Source organism: Protopterus annectens, chromosome 16.part0 (assembly GCF_019279795.1).
Source record: "Protopterus annectens isolate FY-2018-M chromosome 16.part0, PAN1.0, whole genome shotgun sequence".
Taxonomy (NCBI): Eukaryota; Metazoa; Chordata; order Ceratodontiformes; family Protopteridae; genus Protopterus; species Protopterus annectens.
The window spans coordinates 791,286,436-791,311,369 of NC_056750.1; positions in this window are offsets into that span (position 1 = coordinate 791,286,436).

Consider the following 24,934-nt stretch of genomic DNA (forward strand, 5'->3'; position numbering starts at 1 on the left):
AGAAGAAGAAGTAGCTGGAAATACACTCCGTATGCTGTTAGCAATGTCATGTATTGCCTTATTTATGGCTAAGGTGTGTAGATACCAGATGGCTAAGGTCAAATAATTTAAATATGACACTGGTGGTTTATTAAATTAGAAGCACATCTTAATATTTGGAATCATTTAAATATTCCAGAATACTGAATACCGTTGAACTTTATCAGAGTTTTACTGCAGCTAAATGAGCCCAGGGTCAGAAAGCACAGTCAAACTTGCTGACTTCTTTTCCTGGCATTCTACAAATTGTGAATCACATAAGTAAATTTGTGTTGAACTGTGATTTCATTTATGACTGTGATGAACTATAATTTACACTGGTTATGTCTGCCCTGCTCCTACCAACTCCACCCCTGTCATGGATTCTTGTTAAATAATAAATGCCATATAAGAGGAGGAGGATCTGCCAGGAAAGACTCCACTGCATCTGCCTAAAAGGTAGATGCCTAAGTTTGGGATGCAATACTGAAGTTTTTGGGGGATGTAATAATGTGCAAGGATGAAGTGTGTTTAAGAACTGCAAGTGCAGCAGTTATTGTCAACTCACAGCAAGAGGTTATCCGGTTAGATTCTTGGCTGGGGTGCCTTCTGTGCACAGTCTACATGTCCTCTCTGCGGTTACGTGGGTTTCCTAAGGGTGCTCCAGTTTCCTCCCATATTCCAAAAACATACAGTAGGTGGATTTGACACTCTAAACTGGCCATAGGTGTAAGTGCGTGTGTGCATGAGTGGTACTGATGAACTACCGCAGTAGGGCTAGCCACCTACTGGTGTAAACCTTGGCTTGAGATGATTGTCACTGTTGAAGTAACACTCTGTCCACATGTGCAAAATGGGAAAAGGGGTTGAGGATGGATGGATGCATATGGTGGTGAGTCTGAGGAAGGGACCTATGGTAGCTCTTTAGAATGGCTTAAGTAGTTTTCATTTTAGTTATTCTATTTTCCACAAAGCTGTAAATATACAGCAACATATAATAACAATCTTGCATCATCATGAACTGTGAAATTGCATTTTGTAAGAACAACAAACTAAACTGAAACTACCATCTCATATTCTGTGTGATTCATTTTAAATACACTTGGATTTGCAGACTATTAATATACTTTGGCACTTGCAGTTCTTAAAGCACATTTCATCCTTGCACATTATTACATCCCCCAAAAACTTCAGTATTGAGTCCCACATCACTGTTTAGCCTGCCTGAATGACAGCTTGTGCAGAAACAAGAAAAGAACAAGTATACCCATGCAACTGTCCGCTGTTTACAAGTTAAACAAGCCTGCAGGCTTAATGTACCAGAAGAAAACAAGATACACTGTCTAATTACGTCCAAATGATGATGCTGATGGTGATGCATGTTTTCAACCATCACTGTGGTTCCTTATTGAAATGTCACACAGAAAAAAAAAAGATAAATCCGTGAGAAGAGCGAATATTGTTTGTCACGCCTGCTCTTGTCCTTTAAACATGTTATGTGCAGGGAGCAACCACCCTCCAGCCCTCGATGTGCAGACAAGTCCCCCACAGCCCTAAACTTATATATACCAACTCCAAGAGAAAAGTTAATACTATGAGAAACTGTAATCTCAGACTTGGTATATGCAAGTCTGAGTTTTGGCCATTCAGTTTCTACATTCCCAGATTCAGCATTACAAGTCTCAACCACTCAAACTGTTGCCTATCACTGTGCCTTAATGGGGGTAAAACTGCTCTTTGAAGTTTGTTCAGTGTGAAAGAACTACATAATAATTCAAATCTACTTGCATGTTTCTTTGCAGTTGCTCCTGGGACAGTATTTCCACATTTCCAGGGTGCTCCAACTATGTGTATACGGCTGAATCAGAAAGTGATCAGCTCAGCTGTATGTGAATAACAAGTGAACACACACTATTTTTTCAGATGCTTTAGACCCAGCGAAAGATGACCATGAGCAATTGCCACAGCCCTCCCCTGGTTGATCTTCTGATTATACACGCTCATGGCACCTCAGTCACTTATCATAAACACGTGGATATGATTGTCATTACACTATTACACAGGTATGACTTCGAGTACCACATTGTTTGTGTCATCCTAGAAAGGAAGTCTTGACATATGTAGCTAACAAAAACAATTCATAAAAAAGTTAATTACTTAAATATATTTATTATCACTTCTACATTCCTTTATCCAGCTAAACTCCCCTGTGCTGTTAATTCCTTCTCTGCCCGAGACAGTGGCCGCAAGCTGTAATATAAAAGAGCAGTTAAAGTAACAAGAGCTCAAATTGCCAAAAAACATGTATATATGTGTGTCTATATAATCAATACAGCAGTTTTTATTACCCTTAATATTTAAAATTTAATTACATGTTCTTCAGTCTACTCATCTGCTTCAAATTTTGTGAGGCAACGTTTCACATTAGTGGGTAGAAATGCCGGGGTTATGCCAGTGGGAAGTTTTGAATTCTGGCAGGTTTATTGAATACTGAGAATTTTTCCTCATGTAGTCTGAAACCACTAGAGGAATTATGTTTTACAGTGCTGATTAAATTAATACAAGCTCTTGCCAAGGTTTCCCACTAATGCTAGGAAAATAGTTCAGTTGAGCTGCCCTGTACTGGTTAGAAAAAGTGGTTTGGCTGCCACCTTAGATTAAAAACCTTACTACCCTAAAGCAAATGCAAAATGCATCTTGTTTATGGCTCAGTGATTAAGCACGCTATGTTTTTCTGGTCTGCATATGCGTGCTAACCAACTCTGGTTCGTGACAAAGTACAGTATTACTTGGTGTAGACTCTGACACTGGGACTCCACAAAGCAGTTTCAGTGATCCTTTTCTCAAACCTATCTCAAAAACAGCAACACATATCTCAGAGCAGTTAAGCCACATTCACCCTAAGCTAGATGAAAAATCACATGCAAGTATAATTTTACCGAGTGAGTATAAATGAACTTATAGTGGTTAGGGCTGAAAGAACTCTGCTGCTGGAACAAGATCACAGAAAATGAGGTGGGTGGTTGTCACGTACGTCATCTCACTGTTAGCACAGAAAAAAAAAACACCCTATTCTCATTAGCACCTTGTCATAGCTATACTTTCACTGTCACCAGCACATCCTCTGGCAACCACAAATCAAAAAAATTATAAACGGTCCAAGATGGTAAGATTTTTATACTAGGAGGGGTGATATACATGTATACCCATTTACACTCAGGAATGCATTGCAACAACTACCCATGCTGTGCTCAGATACTGTTGTACAACTGTATACGATGCGTGACTGATTTTTAAAACTTAACTACTGTGAATCTGTAATGCTGAAAATTAGCAATATGATTGCAAATCTTGTAGGATTATCCTACTTTTGCTACTGTATTACATTATTCTACTAGGAAAATTAGTAACTTTTTTCTCCTTTGTGTACTTTGTCTTTTTCATATTGATGTATGAAGCTTTTCTCCCTGGGTTTCTATTCAGAAGGAATTTGTATATCATAGAGTCCATAAGAAATTATCATCGAATATCTCCTTGGAAATCCCTCAAAAGGGGAGTGCATGAAGTTCAGAGGGTTTGGTTCATCAATAAAATTCAAAAAATTAGTTCTACAATCAGCATATGTCTTGTACAGTATCTTGCAAAAATAAAAGTATCTTATACTTGCTACAGCTTATACGAGTCACTGTGATGCACTTGTAGGAGCTCAAACCCTCTGCATGTTTGCATATTAACTGGTATATATAATTTTTTTTTTTTTGTCAAATAGCTTTTTATTTATTTTATTTTCAACATGTAACAGAAGCAAATAAAAAATGAAGCAACTGGGCTACCATATACATTAAATTAATTATTAGTTAACTGAGAATAAAATAACTAATAAGAATTTAACAATATGCATATTACTTAACACAGAAAGTAACAATTTCAAATAGAATATGTGAATGTAACGGTAACCATTTTATTCTAAGACTTATTAGTGCAAGTTCAGGAACAGAGAGACTGAATGACTGAAAATGCGAACTTACATATACAAAGTCTCAGAAAACGGATTATCAGAATATTTCCTTTTCGTCAATATATGGTGATTTCTGAGTCTGTATATAAAAGTTTGGGAGGTGTGAGGGCACTTGATCTCACATTGGGGAATGCATCCTGCAAAAGAACACCTTAAAAAGAAATAGTAATATTCAACATTCTCTGCCTCCTGTATTTTTGTTTTTTTCTTTTTTATTTTATATTTCCAGAATTACAATAAGGAGCTGAATATAATATAAAACTTCAGGTCCAAGTCAGGAAAGGTTCATGATAATCTGATGTAAACTTTTCCTGTCACAGATTTTTTTCTAATAACTTAGGTGACAGTTTATATGCATTAAACAACTACACTACAAAACAAAATCTTGTTGAGGAAACCTCCTGCAGATGAGTCCACTGACCTGTGAGAAAGAACTTTACTACAGCAGGCAGCTGTAGTCCTAATAATGCCAAGACAAAGTGTATGTTATAATTAATAATTGTATTCCTCATCACAGCGACATTACTCAACTGTACAAACAAAATGCAGTCACTCTATTGACAGCCATTTCTTTGACTGCTGATAGATCGGAGAATTTGTGCCCAACCACCTTGCAATGATAGTGGAGTTTTCCCTTTTCTCTACTGTTATGCAAGAGACCCCCCCCCCAAAGTCACCTGTCTTAGTACTCATACTGCTGCTAAGTGCCCAACCCTAGGGTGTCACTCTTTTCACTAATGACATTGTCAGGTGCTCCTTCTTCCACTGTCACCTCTCTCACTATTCCTAACTGTCACTTCTCTCAGTATCAACAACGGTGAATATCCGGTCCAAAAGTTAGTCCCCGAAACCTGTAACTTCAGTCCTACAAACTGAGAGACTATTATTTCAAGTAGTAGAATCTATACTAAGTTGTCCAAGGTGCTGCATATCGAGAGTATTCACACACACACACACACACACACACACACACACACACACACACACACACACACACACACACCAATGTACAGCAATCCCAGACTTACTGATTTTTATTTGCATTTGTTAGCTGAGATAGTCTAACTGTAACTGGGCAAGTGGCCTTTTTAGTAGAATCCCTGGGATACAGTATTTGACAAAAATATACAATGATAATGTAACAAAGTACAGTACAAAGGTGGCACCACACAGAAACTGTCAAACATGCATTCCTAGAGTAACATAGCATATTAGAAGCTAACAAAGATGATAGTACTACTATGCAATTCCTAAAAAAGAAGGTGCAAGGTATAGATGCTTTCAGTTTCATTGAATAAACAGAAATAATTGCACAAAGCTGTTCATTAACATAAAACAGCCAAGTAAAAAACGTTAGTATATGCAACTAGCAGGGCGGTGGGGGAGCAAAACCTGACATGCCAGGGGTGCTGGAGGGTACTTCAAAAACACTTCAATATTATACCAACAGATTTCATAACTTGCTGTTTAGGGTTGGAAATTTAAGTTAATTTTTCTCAGTTTCAGGTTTTGCAGCTGTGATAAGTAAGCATACTTCTGAATATGTAATTGGAGACTAACATGTTACAAATACCATACTCATCTCACAGTTCCATGGTTTCCTAGCCAAATATAAACAGAGTCTTATATAGGAAGATACTGGGAAGTGCCCAAGTATCACCTGTCGCAGCATCAACCCAGACAGGTGCGTTCTTCCACATTTCAATCCCATAAATAATGACTGCTATCCTTTTAAAACCATAGGCATGATTTTACAATGTTAAAAACTCTCCGTATCCATCCACCATGGATTTATTTTTTCATTTGTTAATCCGGCAAGCCAGGCAGGAACAACTGCACCTTTCAAAGGTGATCCAAGAGGTGGTCTTAAGTGACTGGTTGAGAGCCATGCAGCTTGCAAGTGGAAACTTAGGAAATCAAACCCAGAACTACATAATAAACATTGTTAGTTCAAAGTTTTAATCCTCTAAACAGGACTGTCACATTCTCATCTAATACTCGTATCTTTAGGAACACCCACGCCATCAATCACATCTTTCAATAATTAACTGAAAGCTAAACTTCAGCCCTTAAAATCTTGTTAAGTCTCAAAAGGGTAGTTCACTATGTAAAGGCCTGTGCCTTTTCTAAATTTGTGTAATGAAATCTATAATTCTCTGTAAACAGCATGCAATTTAAAGTTACCAAGGAGCCTCAGTGAATGTCCACAATTACAGTTTCATGTAGCTTTTTGCTACGTTTTACTATTTTATACTTGTAAATGTAACATCTTTCTACCGGTACATTTCTACAAAATGTCTGTTTTTCTAAACATTCACTGTATTTTAAATGCTTTCCTATTTCTTGTATTTTTAGATTTTACAATACTAATGTTTAAAGGCATTCATTATACTGTTCTTTGCATCCTAAGTCTAAGGTTTCAACTGAAAATAAGCACCTTTATCCAGAATGACTAGCCATTATCCAAAATTAAATAAAAAGATAATGACAACATGCAATAAGTCTCCAAATGCCAGAACAGAAAACATATCATGACATCAGATAAGGGCAACCTGGCCTGAATAAGCTGTCCATTTCCCTACCACCTGTTTAAGCTGTACAGGATGCTTAATGAACAGTGTGTGTGTGTGTGTGTGTGTGTGTGTGTGTGTGTGTGTGTGTGTGTGTGTGTGTGTGTGTGTGTGTGTGTGTGTTTTTCTTCTACCCATCTTAAGAACAGTCTTCAAACCTCCCTCGCGTATTTATGCATAATATTGCTGTTTTTAATGCCATCACACCACAGAATAGTTGTTATTACAATTTACCACCTTTTCAATGGAAAAAAATGTTTTCTTGGTCCATACATCCCAAGGATGAATGAGCACTGTGAACGGGATATCACTCTTCCCTTATAGTGCCATCAGCACAAGTTGCCAATCCTAGGCCATCTGAGATACAGACAGGACTCTGTCCCCTCTGTGCCAATAAGGTGACAATTTCAGCTTTGTTTACAAGTCTATAACTAAACTGTTACAATGGTTAAAACGTCAAGGCAGTCCACAAAGTCTATCTGGACCTCGCCAAGGCCTTTGACACGATCCCCTACTCTGGAATCATAGATAAACTTACTAAGCTGAGCATTAATCCCTGCGTCACTCGATGGGTTGCCAACTGGCTTACTGACAGAACCTGCACTATAAAAGTAGCTGACTCCAAATCCAGCTCGAGACAAATGACAAGTGGAGTACCTCAGGATTCAGTCCTGGGACCTCTCTTGTTTGACATCTACTTCTCTGAAGTACAGGCCAACACTAAGGGGCTCTGGCTAACAAAGTACGCAGATGACTGCAAACTGGGAGCCATTACTGAATCCCCAAATGATGTCGATATTCTACAAAAGGGCCTTACAGAAACAGATGCTTGGTGTCAGAGCCATGGGCTCAAGCTCAATGCCAAGAAATGTATAGTTATCCCCTTTGGGAAAAAACATGTACCCGTGAATTACCACATAGGTGGCAGTACACTAAACACCGAAAGTGTGATAAGAGACTTAGGGACACAGGTGGACAGTGGTCTCACCTTCAATAATCACATCGCCACAACAGTCAGGAAATCCTTCTATGTGGCACACCTCATCACTAAGGGTTTTCCATCCAGAAAAAAGGAGGCCATTGCCCCACTGTACTCATCCTTCATTAGACCCATTATAGAATACAATGCCCCATTTGGTATGTACCTTTCAAGACATCTGCAACAACTGGAAAGGCCGCAGAAATACCTCACTAAAAGAATCACAGGCCTAAAGCAGATGCTCTATGCTGACCTCCTTAAAAAACTCCAGCTATACTCTGTTGTATATCGTCTACTTCGAGGCGATCTCTGCTTAACATACAAGGCCATGCCAAACCCAGAGCTGTTGGACATGCTACACTTAAAGAAATCCCAATCCCTCAGAGCCACACGCTCCAGGGATCTAAACCTTGTCATCACAATAAACAAAACATGCTGGAGGGATAGGTTCCTGACCCAGAGACTCCCCAGACTCTGGAATAGACTGCCCATACATGTCAAGCAGAGCACCTCTTTGGCCCTCTTCAAAAGGAACCTTGATGATTGGATGGAAGAAAGGAAATTCACCCCAGGGATCAAGTCAGTCGCTCTGCTAGACAGGGGTCCAGGGAAGTAAATAGTGTGGGAAGAAATAGCCAGGGAATTGTTATGCCTAGGCTTGTATAGGCCCTAGGGCCGATAGCCTAGTACCAACCTATGAACATAAAACCGACAATTCAGTTACAGCACACAAATCATACTTCATGTTGTTCCTGTAATACCGAAGTTCTTGAAATTTCAACTATTAAAATAAAATCTGTAAAACGGGCTTCAAGGAGTTTTTAATAAACACTGCTGTGGGTTCAAACCACAGCTGACAAGGGAATGAATTCCATACATGCGGGACTTAAGAAAAGATGCTACAGCTAGAGAATTACACACACATTGTCAGCCTTTGAATAACAAGCACTCGACTGCCAGAAGATAAGAGGGGAAAGGTTAAGCCAAACTTTAGGGTATACATAACTCTTTGATGTAGGAGGGATCAAACATCACTCTGGATTAGGTATGCAAGTAGTTATAACTTATAAATTTACCTCAAAGCCACTGGCAGCTTCTATAACCTCTGCAGCAAAGGCCGAAGGTAAAAATAACAGTTAACAATCACGGTGTGGTATTCTTCACTGCATAAAGTTAACAAAGGCCATAGCTATGCAGCCAGTCCTTCCCCTTTCTTTTACTGCAACCCTTCCATCCATTTCTTACCTGTTTTATTTCTTTGTTCTTAAATTTAACAAGTTGATGATAAATATTTAACAAGATTAATTCTCAGAAAACCACTAAAGAATTCCTGCTTATAAATGCTCATTTACAAGTCAGGCATCTACCATTAGAAACATTAAATTACATATAGCATTAGCAACAAAATGCAAAAAGACACAACTGCATATGAAGTGAAGCATTAGAACCACATTCAACGTTATGAAGCATACAAATGTTAAAAACGTTGCACAGTTAAGTATGAGTGCCTTCATTATCAAACTGGTATAATCGACCTTTTGCTTTATAAAATTTGACAAGGCATTTCAATACCTGAGTGCAGAATACCATAGTCAAGAGAGAAAACTTACACCAAGGAATTTAATATAATGTGTTATTATTACTGCAAATTTGATGCATGTGCATAAACAAATGGTGTTTGGCACAAAGGTCCAGGGTTTGATTCTCACAAGTGAAAGAAAAACTGGTTTGGCTTAACATGACTCGGAAAGGCAATAGTTTAGTACTTGCCTAAGAACTTAATAGGTAGATGGTAAACCAGTAAAGGGAGAGAGGTGGTCATTATAGTTAAGGTCTTTATCTCACAGGTACAAGGTAAATGGCTTGATTATCACCTCTGGTTACTGGCTAAGACAGGCTTCTAATAGTTTATCTATGAACATGATTAAGAATTAAATGGCTCTGCTCCCAGCACAAAGTATACACACTTGCAGTTGCCTAATTCACTGATGCTTGTTGCATCTTTCGGCTTTTCCCAGTTAGGGGTCGCCACAGCGGAACTCCGGTTCGCTAATGATTGGCAGTAGATTTTTACGTGGCGAGTTGCTAACTCATGCAAATACCCACCACCCTCTCACTATCGCTGCTGCAGTAAAAATGACACACAGGAATTTTACTAGGAATTTACTTGATGACTTGAATTGGAACACGTGTGTTAGCTATGACGTCTCTTTTGAATAAAGGGACAATAAGTTTACATGAACATACAAGCTCTAGCTGTCTATCTACATGCATAAACAGAACCCTTAACTGGTATTTTTGTTAGACAATGCGCAGTCTTGCTCACAAATTAATTCCAAAGAAAGCATTGTTACATATTTTAGAAAAGGGAGAACAGTGAAAAAATACTACAATGCAAAATGTTCAATATTTTAAACCAGGACACCTACTAAATCTGTTTGAGTCTGTGCAATACTTACACATTTGTTCTGATAAACAATATTTTTCTGTGTGGGTGTGAGTATAGCTATAAACACATACAGCACATTATCAGACAAGGATTCAAATATCTTGGTTTACTTTCACTGCTAATTTGGTTTTATGGTTGTAACTGCTAGTTTCTGCATTTTTGGGAGCACCAGTGTTTTTACATTAACAGTTCTTTAGTCTGCACTCTAGTGGCAGGAGAGGTTAATCACATGTCTTATGAGGTGGGAATATACCTCTCAACTGTCCAGATTTTCGCATAATGTCCAGATTTGTGGCTCATATTTTTGATCTATTCCTCATAAAATTTGTGTTTTTTCTAGAAATCACTAGGATTACCTGAGGACTCAAGTCATTAAATAGTGACATACATTTGAGGTTCATACTTCATATCCTTCAGAAAATGTATATTAAAACAAATCCTATTACTCTAGGAACTTTCTAAGTTTTTAAGAGCAATATTTAAAATATGCCCCTATTTTTGGGCCTTTGCCCTACCTTTTCGTCTGGCTTTGTCCATATTTCTTGCACTAAGAGGTTGAGAGGTATGTAATAACAATGAGAATCATGGCTTGGGATTTCAAAGTGTTTGTGTTTGGAAATGACCAGGGGGCTATCTTGTTTGCTTGGTTTTATCTGTGTGTATAAATTCAGAGTTTCCTCTCACTAGGCAGCCACAACATTGATTCCAGAGGCTTTTTGCTGAATAAGGATAAATACTGCTATACAAGTACTTTCCGTTGCTGACTTGTAGTCTATCTTAATATATACCAACAGAATAGTCCAGCTTACTCTTGTACTCTACTGAGTACATATTTTGGGCATCACTTAGAAAACTTTATGGCTTTTTAGGTCACATTACATCCACAACTGTCTAAATCAGTGCCTCCAACAACAGGTACAGTATTGCTAACCTAAAAACATATCTTTTAATAGTTTTAGTGAGAGCAGCCGAAAATGATGCCTACATTTATTAAGTGCTAAGGAGGCAGTATTTTTGGCAGATATATATATTTTTTTAAATGCCACATGTCCTGGGCGCAGCAGTATAAGTGTGTGAACTCAAATAAAATTTTCCGGTTACAGCCCTGATATACACTAGTGTTGTTACATGTCTACATTTTTACAGTTTTTGCACTTTAAAACTGCATTTTAAGGATTATCGCTTTTACCAGTGCATTTGCCTGTTGCGCTGAATCCAGATCCATTCAGATCTAAATATTTACTCCACATTGCTGAATCACACTTTAAAAACAAATAACCAAGCAAAGCCACAACCGAAACAACCAAGAAGCAGTAAAACTGGTGACCAAACAGCTAGGCATGCTATACACAGATGGAGAGGGAAACTCTAATAAATGAATAACAATATTTACTGAAAATTAGGTACAGAACCAAGAGTCATTACTAGGAAGGGTAGACCACACAAGAATATATTTGAAGATCCAATCATATGCAATAGGGATGAAACAATGTGGTAGTTGTCCCTATTGCAAATACATTCATGTAGGTGCATCACTGCACATAAACAACACACATTTGAGTAACAGAAGAAAAGTTAATTGCAACTCCAAAATGAACTTATATGTGGCTAAATGTCAAAATTGTGATTCATTCTACATCGGTAAAACCAAGCGTAGAATGAGAGACTGCATATACGAACATATATATTGTATTAATAAACACAAACTGGACAATGCTTTAGCAAAGCATACAGAACATGCATTTAAATTCTGGATACTTCCAAACCGCAGAATTCTTTACAAATGCACTCTATGAGCACCTACAGGAATGCATGGATCGTGCCATCCCAAGTAAAACTAAGACTCACTCCTCCAAAAACAGGAGACCAGTCTGGTGGACCCCGGCCATAAATAAGCTACACAACAGAAGGAGGAAACTATTACATGATAAGGCAAAATCCCAAAAAGGGAAGGCATCCCTGATCAGTACTAGCAAGAAACTTCGATCCCTCATAAAATCATCAAAGGCTAGCTTTGAAAGAAAAATCATCAAAGACTCTAAAGATAATCACAAGGCGTTCTTTAGCTACGTCAAGAATTTGGGTGGCAACTCTCAGATCTGCTCTGAGCTGGTGCAAAATGGCACAAAATACACTGAACCCACTGACATTGCCAACATCCTGGCGGACAGATTCAGTGCAAATTTTACCCCCCCTTCCCCCCAAAAAGAGCCAGTGTCTATCCCAAAAGAATGCAGTCCCCCAGACATCACAGACACACAAGTGAAAGCAGCCCTCTCCAAGGTAAAAAACACAGCATCAATGGGACCGGAAGGTATCCCGTGCTGCGTCTTACACGAGCTCCAAAATGAACTAAACCCTCACATAAATTCACTGTTCCAACTCAGCCTTACCACAGGTTATATACCCAAAGAATGGCATACAGCAACAGTGATCCCGCTCCACAAAGGTGGTGCCACAACGGATCCCGGGAACTATCGCCCTATAAGCCTGACTAGCCTGGTCTGCAAAGCTATGAAGCGCATCATCATGGATCTCATAAACAAAGACATTGGGAACCTCCAAACACTGGACCCTACCCAATTCGGCTTTGTTAAAGGCAGATCTTGCCTCTTAAACCTAGTTGACTTCTTCGAAATAGTAATCAAAGCCATAGATGAGGGAAAGGTAGTCCACAGAGCCTACCTGGACCTAGCAAAGGCCTTCGACACAAAACCCCACTCTGGCATCATAAATAAGCTTACCAGCTTAAATATTAACCCATATGTCACAAGATGGGTAGCAAACTGGCTCAGGGATAGAACTCACATGGTCAGAGTCGCGGGTGCCATGTCCGACTCTAAACCAGTTACAACTGGCATCCCACAGGGCTCAGTCCTGGGACACCTCTTGTTCGGTATATACTTCTCTGAGGTACAGGCAAACACGGAAGGACTGTGGCTTACCAAGTTCGCAGATGACTGCAAACTGGGAGCCATAATCGACTCACCGGTTGACACAAGCATCCCCCAGAAGGGCCTTATGGAGACGGATACCTGGTGTCAGAACCATGGCCTCAGCCTAATGTCAAAAAGTGCATAGTCTTCCCCTTTGGGAAAAACAAAGTGCCCACAAACTACCACACAGGAGGTAATCCACTAAGTACGGAAGAAGTAATTAGGGATCTGGGGACCCAAGTAGATAGTAACCTCTCCTTTGACAATTACATTGCCAAAGTGGTTAGAAAAACCTTCTATATAGCTCACCTAATCACAAAAGGGTTCACATCTAGATCAAGAGAGGTCATTGTGCCCCTCTACTCATCACTCATCAGGCCCATAATTGAGTACAATGCCCCATTTGGGATGTACCTTACCCGACACCTGCAACAGCTGGAGAGACCTCAAAAATACCTCACCAAGAGGATTGTGGGCCTCAAGCAGATGCCCTATGCAGCTCGACTAAAGAAACTCCAGCTCTACTCAGTTGCTTACCGTCTACTCAGAGGCGATCTCTGCCTGACATACAAGGCCATGTCTAACCCGGAATTGCTGGACATGCTCCACCTCAAGAAAACCAAATCTATTAGAGCTACACGCTCCAGGGATTTAAACCTTAGCAGAACAATAAATAGGACATGCTGGAGGGATAGATTCATATCCCAAAGGCTTCCCTCGCTCTGGAATAGAATCCCAGTCCATGTTAGGCAGAGTCCCTCGCTGACCCTCTTCAAGAGAAATCTTGATGAGTGGATGGGAAATCATAAATTTACTCCCAGGATCACTTCTATGGCCCTGCTGGACAGAGGCTCAGGAATCTAGTCTAAAAGGGAGGCGAAAGCCAACACATTCTGGCTAGGCTTGTAAATGCCCTAGGGCAGACAGCCTAGTACCTACCTATGAACCTATAAGTGGACAGTAATCCAAGAGGGGGTCCATTCATCTTATTATTAGAAAAGTTGGAATTGCTCTGGCAAATTCGTCTCAATGCTTATAACCTTCCAGGATTGAACGACATGTGTTCTATCACATGCTGTTTAAAACTGAAACGCTTAATGCGATGAAATACTGTAGTAACAACTTCATAGAAATTATATTTTACTTATAAATTTTTTACTTGAAAATGTTTATAATGTAAGGTTAGATAAATGAGGAGACTCTACATTTTTACACAATTCTCGTATATGATTTTCACCATATTGCTGCTGCGATAAATGTATTCATTTGCCTGCTAAATAAGGCAGTTTTAAAGAACAGGAAAAAGTATATTATGTTCACAATGCTATTTTAACTACTGTTCCTTTAAATTTTAAGATGGCGAGACCAGCTGATTTTAATCATGGTTAAACATGACTATTTAAACTTGATTTTTGTAAATGTTAGTATCTGAAGAAGTTCAAATAAGTATTTGGACAAAAAGCGCTTCATTAAACTTTGTGGATTCAGTCTTCAGTGAAGTTGCCAGTTGTTTTTGTTTTCATTTCTTAGTTTTTTGTATCTTGGATTTTGGCCTTTATTGCCACAAGGATGCAATCTACGGGTCCCAACACTTCGTGAATGTGGACAGTATCAAATTTGCCACTCATGGAGGCGGTGCTCTCCCTTGTCATGCTAGGTAAGCAGATTAACTCCTCCACATGTGGAGGAATGTGATGAGAAACAGAGCATTCTACAGGCTAATGCCTGCAATATCCCCAAATGTGTCCCTAGTTTGTCTAGTAAGCTGCAAGCTACACATACCTCTGTAGCTACATGTATGAGAAGTCACAAATTCCTCCAGTTCCAATCTGTATGTCATATATGTTAATTAATGCCTATATGAGATCTCGATTCATGTTGGTCTGAACCTTATGCTAACTCTGACCCCAATTCTACACCTCACCTTATGAAAAACCTTTTTCCTAACAATATCACTAAACAAAACACTCACACACATACAATACGAAAGTTATCTCCTTCCCTAGTCCTTCCTCTAACCCTAACCCTCAAACACTTGGATAAACACACCCACCCCTAATGCCAAAACTTTTTTTTTTTACCTGAATGCTTCAACATTCAAACAAAATCCTACTTACTGCAACGGTGAACATCTGATCTTTCTCATTTTGACATATGAAGCTTTAAGAGTTTTTCTGATCCCTTTCCACAGAACAATACTCTTGTCAACTAAATGGCAATTCAACAGAATGATGTGCAGCCAAAAATGGATATCCTCAGCATTTTCAGGACTTTGCTCTGACATCCTTTAAGTGGTTCTTACCAACCTTGCTCTTACCTGTATCTCACCCCACATCTATCCACAAATCAGTCATCTTCGCTGTTAGACCTAGTGGTACCATCCCACCAAATGAAATCATCTTCAGGACCTTCTCCAGTTCAAATTTGCTTCAGCTTGTAAAAGACTGAAGCAAAATTTACAACAACCCCTTGCAAATGGATCAAACTGAGAGGCTGGCATGTTCAGCTCTGACTTTTACCAGCACCTATATAGCTGCACAGAGATATCACTACCTGTACCCTTAAATGTAATGGTCAATTCATGAATAACTCTCTCTACTGAAACTCCTACATTAATACATTGTATAACAAAAGAAAGAAAATATTTTATTTATTTATTGACATTTGATTACTGACAAAGATTGACTGGGTAGAAGCCCATTTTCAGCAAAGCTCCACATTATTACAGAACATTTTATGAGGAATCATTTTACAATCTTCAAAAACAAAGAAAAACATGTATACTTTAAATAATTATAACAAATTAGACATAATATAAAAACCCTGGTTAAGAATCGATACAAGTTATAGGACAATCATTCAATATTTAGAGAAGTTTTACACAGATTGTAGAAAAGTTAAAGGTAAGTTAGTATAATACAAACACTAATTGCAATATGAACTGAGGAGAAACAGGCTTATCGTATATTTAGAGAGAAAGTCAGGGAAGAGAATTTGATAGATGTTAGGAAGAAACTGAAAAAAGTGAAGAAGGGAGAGTAAGGCGGCATAAGGAACGATAAGGTACCTGTTCACATTTAGGGATATAGTTTATCCTGGTTTTCAGCAAGAACAGAGCCAGATTTTAGCTAAGAAGTCTTTCCGAGTGGTTTTCAAAGATGGTAGAGAGGGTACTGACCTGATGGAGTTCCAGGCCTTAACAACCTTGTACAAGTACAGACAATGCCCCTGTGTGCTCTTACAGGAAACTGTGCTCGATGCAGACAGCTGCATCTGAAAATACTGTGTGAATCCATTTTTGTTCCAAGTGAACTTCCCTCGCCGGTGTCCATGGTGAGGACCGAGGCTCCTTGATTACTGGCCCAGAGTAGGGACGTCACAGTTGTATCCACTATTACAGCACAGTACAAATATTGTCTTTACTACATTAATCTTACAGTAACTATTCTAAGAGTAGACATAACAGTGCCATGGCAAAATTAACAATATACACAGATCACAAGTTTAAGTATAATGTTAATCCTTTCATAAAACCAAATAGTTAATTATGAAATACAATGCTATAGTGATTTTTATACCATGCATTCAAGAAGTCTTGGCTTAAGCATGTAACCAAATGAAACCAAACCACATTCTCTCTGTTATTTATGCTGCTGCCTGATATGACATGGCAAGAAAACTGGAGGAATATCTGTCAGAACTGAAGAACTACATCTAAAAATTAAAAAGAAAAACTGAAGACATATTTGTTTCCAGAGTTTACATGTTTGGAAGCATGGAAGTATAATTCACAGAGGAAAATAGGACAAATGTAACCTCCTGGAATTATTTTGCTGCAAGGAAATTTGCCCCAAGACTGGAAACTTTGAGTAAACAAATCTGATCTATTCTTCACTCAAGCTGAAAAAAACTAAAAAGCTACACTATGCAACATTCCTGCATGTTGATGTGAAGCAGTCATAAAGGTGTTTCACTCTTATCCTACCCAGTTTGGCTTTGTTAAGGGAAGATCCTGCCTCTTAAACCTGGTCGATTTTTTTGAAACAGTCACCAAGGCCATTGACGAAGGGAAGGTGGTCCACACAGCCTACCTGGACCTCGCAAAAGCCTTCAATACAATACCCCACTCGGGCATTATAGATAAGCTCACCAGCTTAAATATAAACCCCTATGTCACTAGATGGGTTGCAAACTGGCTCAAGGACAGAACCCACATGGTTAGAATTGCTGGAGCCATGTCAGACTCCAAACCAGTTACAAGTGGTGTCCCACAAGGCTCAGTCCTAGGACCTCTCTTGTTCGGTATATATTTCTCGAAGGTACAGGCCAACACGGAAGGACTGTGGCTGACCAAGTTTGCAGATGACTGCAAACTGGGCGCCATAATCGACTCTCCAGCCGACACAAGCATCCTACAAAAGGGCCTCATAGAAACAGACAACTGGTGCCAGAGCCATGGCCTCAAGCTAAACGCCAAAAAGTGTATAGTCATCCCCTTCGGCAAAAACAAAGTGCCCACAAATTACCACATAGATGGTAATCCATTAAGTACGGAAGAAGTAATTAGGGACCTGGGGACCCAAGTCGATAGCAATCTCTCATTCGACAACCACGTGGCCAAAGTGGTTAGAAAATCATTTTATATAGCCCACCTAATCATGAAGGGATTCACATCTAGATCAGGGGAGGACATCGTGCCTCTTTACTCTTCCCTCATCAGGCCCATAATTGAGTACAATGCCCCTTTTGGGATGTACCTTACCAGACACCTGCAGCAACTGGAAAGACCCCAAAAGTACCTCAGCAGGAGGATCAAAGGGCTCAAACAGATGCCATATGCCGACCAGTTAAAGAAACTCCAGCTCTACTCAGTGGCATACAGCCTGCTCAGAGGCGATCTGTGCCTGACGTACAAAGCCATGTCCAACCCAGAATTAATGGACATGCTGCACCTCAGAAAATCCAAATCCCATCGAGCTACGTGCTCGAGAGACTTGAACCTCAGCACTGAAATAAATTGGACATGCTGGAGGGACAGATTCATAACCCAGAGGCTCCCTTCACTCTGGAATAAAATCCCAGTCCAAGTTAGGCAGAGTCCCTCATTGACTCTCTTCAAGAGGAATCTTGATGAGTGGATGGGAGATCGTAGATTTACTCCGGGTATCACTTCTGTGTCACTGTTAGACAGATGCACAGTATACTAACCTCGAAAAAGGGCATAGCAAAATTCATTTTAAAATGGGTGGCGAAAGCCAAACACACTCTGGCTAGGCTTGTAAATGCCCTAGGGCAGATAGCCTAGTATGAACCTACGAACCTATTTAACCTGAAGAGGAGAAAGACAAAACAGCAGCCAGTTTACAGAGAATTTTCAATTTAACTGACTTTTTTTTTAATTTACGCAACTGTTACCTGGTCTTTTTCGGCCTTAATCCAGGCCATAAGTGCAACGGTAAATTCAATAAATGTGGAAACTTCAGAGCACCAATCAACCAGACTATTTTTATGAGGTGGGAGGAAAATAAAATGGAAGTAACTGGAGAAAACCTACATAGACATACAAAAACATGCAAACTTCAGACAGACAGTAACCAGAAATGGACATTGCAGTCTTCTGTTGTCAAAAAGAGATCCTAACCTCTAAACCTTTGTGCTGCCAAGTTCATGGATTATTGTCAACCTAGGAAAATCCTTTCCTCTATTAGACATTTGCTCTTTACAAGAACAGACTGTCGTATGGATGCTTATGTAACAGAGCTACAACTCTGTGCCTCAGACTATAAATTTGATGAGATGCATGATTCTTTAGTAAGAGACAACATAAACTGTATAAGAAATGATAAAGAAAGTTGCCAGCTCCATGACATACAGGGAAAGCCTCATCTGCGGTGCAGGCAACACAAGTTCAGGTAGCAGCACAGACATGAGAAGAAGCTGGTAGGGGAGGATGGGAGTGAGGGGGGGGTTGTTGTCAGCTTGTCAATTCTGCAGGGAGATGGCTCTGCCTCACTGTACGGATGGCACACAACAAAAGCATTAGGTATTATTTACTGTAGTTCAAATTTGCCATGCCAGGTTGTCAGTGCGTGTTTGCACCAGCCAGGTAAGGGCAAGGGGAATTCACAGTGCGAGGCATGCTTCTCCTCAGCACACACAATGGAAAAGCTGCACAGGAGGAGGTGGTCACTCCCATTGAGAAAGGCTGGACAACCCCCCCTTTCCTGCTCCCTACCACCTGATTCTCACTGGGGAAGAAAGGATCGATTGTGATTCCCAGACAGGAACTAATAGATCTCTCACCTAACCGAGGAATGTTCAATTCCTGTCCAACTGGACCAAATGGGTTGACTGGTTGTGCATAAAACAATATACCAGTCAAACAGGAAAATGAGAAATAAAGTCAAGGTGTGTTGCAGAAGTAATGGACATGAGAAACAGCAAAGTGAAAATCCAAAACAGAGATTAGAGAAAAGAATGTGCAATTTTAATTCATGCTTCATACAATACCTGTGGCTAACAACGAGAGTAAAATTTGCACTGTATTTTATTAATCCTGCAATGTTTTTTTAGTAGAAAGGGATATTTCTCTAAATTGTATAAATGGAAAAACTAATATGGTCAAAATAATTTGAGTGTTGAACAGAAGCATGAAAATGAAGCGTCAGTACTGTAAAACTGAAAACACGATGTAGTGAAGTCTGAAATACATCTGTGATAGTACGACAATAATACAAGTCTGTCTGTTAGGAAAGATTATTGAGAATTACTGGATATGATGTATAGTTTACACTAGACAAAGGTGTATATGTAATATTTTTGACTCAAAATACCGTACATCACCAATATCAAACTGGATTGAAGAGTGAGCTGTGAAGACATTGTTAGTCTATCCTGGTCACCAGATCACAGCAATGGGTCAAATACTTCTAATATTTTAACATGAAAAAGAATACATTAATTTTTTCAAATCACAAGAGCCACTGAAGTTAATTTTCCTTTTGGGTCATGTGGTTTGTGAGACGCTAGGGATGCTAATTGTAAGAACTGATAGGTCTGTAGAAAACTGGAATTAACTGGCAGATACTGGAATGAAATTAGAATGAATGTCTTTAACTGGAAGATACTAGAATTAATGTATCTGTTAATTACCCAAAACTGTGCTGAACAGATGCCAGTCTCTCCTTTATGTGCCAAATCTTCTTATACCTTTCAGAATAAAAGTATGCATACACTGTAGTTTGGTTAAGAATGTTTTATTATGTACAGTGAAGATGGATGTCAACAATATTTGAATCAAATATTAATGTCCATAGCTTCTGCACTCGTTGTTGTTGTTGTTGTTCTGTCTTTTGGCTTTTCCCGGTTAGGGGTCGCCACAGCGGAACTCCGGTCTGCTAATGATTGGCAGTAGATTTTTATGAGCAGAGTTGCCGGCCCTGACGCAAAACCTTCAACGAAGGCACGCCCATTCATGCATGTCTCCACACAGAAGACACTCTAGCTGAGAATCGAACAGGACAATGTCTTACTGTGAGGCGACAACGCTTATACTGCCATAAATTCTGTACTCAGAATGTCAGATCATACTGTCTCCAATAACAGTGCTGAAAATTATATCCGTAGCTTAGGTTTTGCATTCATATTCCTCTCCTCCTGAATAACAGAATTAATACTCTGAAATGCTGGATATTTGACCAGACGTCTGCACTCACTCAAGTATCTGTATCAAATTATTGAGGACTGCACTGCAATGACTTTTTGCTTATCAGTCAAAATGAACTGTGTCTGAAACATTTCCTAATAATACCAAAACCCTGTAAATTTCTACCTGCCTATTTAACTTTGGTTCCCAAGCCTTACACCTTCCAAACAAAATCTGTTTGTTTTCAATGTACTGCACATTCTGTTAGCACTTTTTATTCTTATCGGTATTCTTGACTGAAGGTTATTTTACTGAAACTGTATGCAAAATGTAAAGGCTTGCTTTAATACGACTGCATTTCTAAACTTGTGTAAAGAGAATATTGTGTTTTTGTCTAACAAACTATGTTTAAATGATCCTTGATGTTATACTAATATTGAATTCAGCATGCAAACACACATACTGTATATGCATGCAGGCATATTTACACATTCATAGATACATCTTATACTCTGTGCAGTGCCACGGTAATGATACCTGGCATAACGATGCTGATTCATTTGCAGGATTAGGACATTTGCTAGGAGAATATCATACACAAATAAAACTATGATGCTGTGGTAGTGATATTTGTTCCCAGATAAGTATTAGTGGCTCAGGATAACAGGAAATAAAATGGATGGAAAGCTTAGACATCATTACAAATCAGACTGAGTCAGTACAAAGGACAAAATGCATAGTCACTGTTGTAATGAAAGATGAGGTTTGCATTTAGATTAATCTACAAGGCTGAAATAAGTGATTCAAATAGATAATTACCCATTTTCTTACAATTTATGAAGTGATCTCAATAATGTAAAATGTCAGGTTCTTCCTAATCTTATATGCAAACTAATGCTTGTAGTAGCAGTAGATAGAGCTAGATAAAACAGACTCCAAAGTATGTACGTTTGTTATGCAACTAGAAAGGAACAGATTTCTTAGACTACAGTTTGTTGTTTCATCAGCATCAGAAGTATTCCAAAGATCTGTCCTTCAAAGAAGTAACAGAATAATTGGAAGGTGTTGTAATTTATTTTTTACAAACATAATTTATGATCTATTACTGTGTACTCAGACTAAAGAACAGCAAGACAAGACTCAGATACACTTGCTAAATAGTATAATTTCATGCTAAATAAGAGGAAACACAAAATAAAAATGACATGTTGGAAAACAGATCAGATGTCAGAGGGTCTGAAACTTGATGCAAGGATGCAAAAAAAAAAAAAAAAAAAGTCATGTGAATGCCAAGGGCAGAAGATATGATGGCATTACATGGGTTTGCATTGATGAAGTTATCTTGAAAAGGGTGTATCTAATATGACTGAGACTGCTAAGTCTCTGTGAAGACTGACCGAACAGGGTATAAACTGGAAATGAAGCTATGGGTAGGAAACAAGTTTTGAAACGCTCAAGAAACTATATAAAGACATTCAGATGTTACAACTCTGTGAAGGCACTAACCCAGTTCTTCTGTAAATAAATTATACATGTGTCTACAAGAGAACAGTACAGATGTTTGTGGATTAAAAGCAATTACAGATTCATGAAAGAGGTATGCTGAAATAAAAAAAATAAGCTGTTAGCACAAATTTGTGTTTTTTTTCCCCAAGAAACAGAATTTTAGCATTCAGAATTCAGGAATACATATTCACACATATTAGTCAATGATTGGACATGTGATCACAGTCATCAGCACGTAATGTGAAATGAGGATGTCAATGGCTGAATGCCAGACATTCTAACGTAGCAACCCTGAAACTGTGGCATTTACTCCAGCTTTCTTCTAGCTCAATTTCTTTAAAAAAAATCACCTACCTATACCCAAACAAAGATTTATGTACACCTTGCCTGATATAAATCATGCTAGCATTACAACTTTTGTTTTAAGGTTTTCTATGTGAATGTAGTCACAATGTCACTAAGCAACAGATCAGAAAAAGGAAGACAAGCACAGAATACAGGAGTGTTCACGCACTTGTATTACAAAGGTGTGCTGAGCATCTAACACAAATTTTCAATGTGTATTGCAAGAAACCTGCATTAACAGCATTTTTATTTATCATGTTTGCTTTTTTTATATTAACCAGTAACTTAACAGTTCACCACCAGAACCAGTGAAGCCTGGTAGGACAAGTAAGTGTAAAAACTGCACATGATTTTTAATTAATAGAAGTAGGAACTTAAAGTGAAATATGGTCTAGTCAAGTAACCACATACAGATATTACCAGTAAGGTATACACACATGAAGAGTTGTTAGAAGAGCTAGAAAATTTGAGGGTAATTCTACCATAACCAGCGAAAGAAGAAAAAGTATGAAAATGCCAGAAGAGTACTGATAGTAACTTACAAATGTGATTACTTAAAGACATTGTAATGAAAGGACGATCTGAGACAAAATCTTTAGTAAGGAAGAGAGTCTTATTTTTCGTTCAGTGAGGAAATAAGCTGTGTTCAGGGCTTATTATTCAAATCTGACAAAATAATAGCTCCAAATCAACTGAGAAGACAAAAGCTTGAAAGGATAACGCATATCCGGAAACAGCACAGAGCAAGAAACAGCAAATGACATAATATAGTAGTGAGGAATATCTATTCAAATATAAGAACAATCCAAAGGAGGACATCCTAGCATACGCAATGACAGAGTGTCCACACAGTCAACTGAGTAATGGTTTGTTTCACTTCAAAAAGTCATGTCACTCATTTATGTGCATTATAACTCTATTTCTCTGAAATAATAAAACTGACCATCACTGCAAATACCTTACAAATGCTGAAAAAACCCTGTGGAATTCTTCACATTTATTTTTGCTTTTAGGGTAATATTATTTACAACACTTACAAAGGGATCAACACAAGGAGCCAATATATCAACAGCTAAACTTAATAATTGTAACAAATGAGGAAAGTACTGAATCTCAGAAACAAACCGTGATAAAGAAAAGGATTTCTTTGGGAAAACTGGTAAAAACCGGACAAACCAACTTCATGTGGACTATGTATTTGAATCATAAAAAGCAAAATATCTCTCACTCAGTCAAAATTCTGCAGTGTATAAATTACAAGGCTGCATTATTTGACATCAGATGTGAGGCAGTGTTTAATTTTTAACCAAAGTGTTCAACATGCTCACTTTTGTTTTTATTCCTGAATTAAAGTTGTATAAATTCAGCTCCTGCTGAAAAGGTGATTCACACACTGACAACCCAGCCAACATTCAGGCAGGAATACTGTACTGCCACTATTATTCTTTTTTTTTGCCAGCCAATGCCTGTGGATTGGCACAACCCCTGCCCTTAAAGAGCCAGTCACAGTACAGCCATCATACAAGCAGTCACCAGGGAATTTTTTTCTACATCGCCCTAACATCTTCTGCATGCTGCACAAGTGCTTCAAAGGCAGCCGAGGTATGTAGCCCCATTTACTGACTCCGTGAGTGATATAGCTTCTCAAACGATCCCTCTCACCTTCAACAGGATAGAATCTGTTAGAACTTGAGTCTAGAGCAGGGTTACAATAGGAGGAGCTTCGCTCATGGCATGCCTGTCAGCCTCCCCTTGGGAAAGATTAAGAGTCATCTGTATTTACTCCGTTCCCTTCTTTCTTCTGTCACTTAAGGCCACTACTCAAACATGGGTTAGCTGTAAATTTTGGGACAAACTGTTAAACGTAGCCTAGCTTCACTGTACTAAATGAAGCTTCCTCTGAAATATAATACAACCGGAAGCCCATTGAAATGCATTGTAACTGCCACAATCACAATTCAGCTTCAAACAGTGAAAACATACCCACTGGTGAAGAAAAATTATGGTTTTGTGATTCTGGATAAGTACAGGCAGACTGACAGGATGGTCTGGGGGCACCATGATTAGTTTTAGGGCTCAGAACAGACTCTTGTTGACAGTTGGGAAAGAGAGATTAACATCTTAAAAATGTTCTTGCACCACTGGGTCAAGGATTCAATTCATCAAAATGAGGCTAGATCAAAGGCAAACACACTCTATTTTTGATTTTTATTTGGGGGGGGGTGGCAACCCCCCCCCTTCCTCCATGGCAGTGACTTAGCCCTCCCAATCTCAACAATGTATCAGCACGTGGGAAGTGGCAAAATATAAACACAGAAAGTGTTCAATTAATGAGCATTTCAGATAAGCTATCTATATATTTGAGTACATGACCATCACTCATCTGGTAGCATACCAGGAACATATTTGGGTAAGGGTATGAGCTGGCAGATGGAAATCCAAGGTAAAGGCTAACAGCCTTGCCTCCT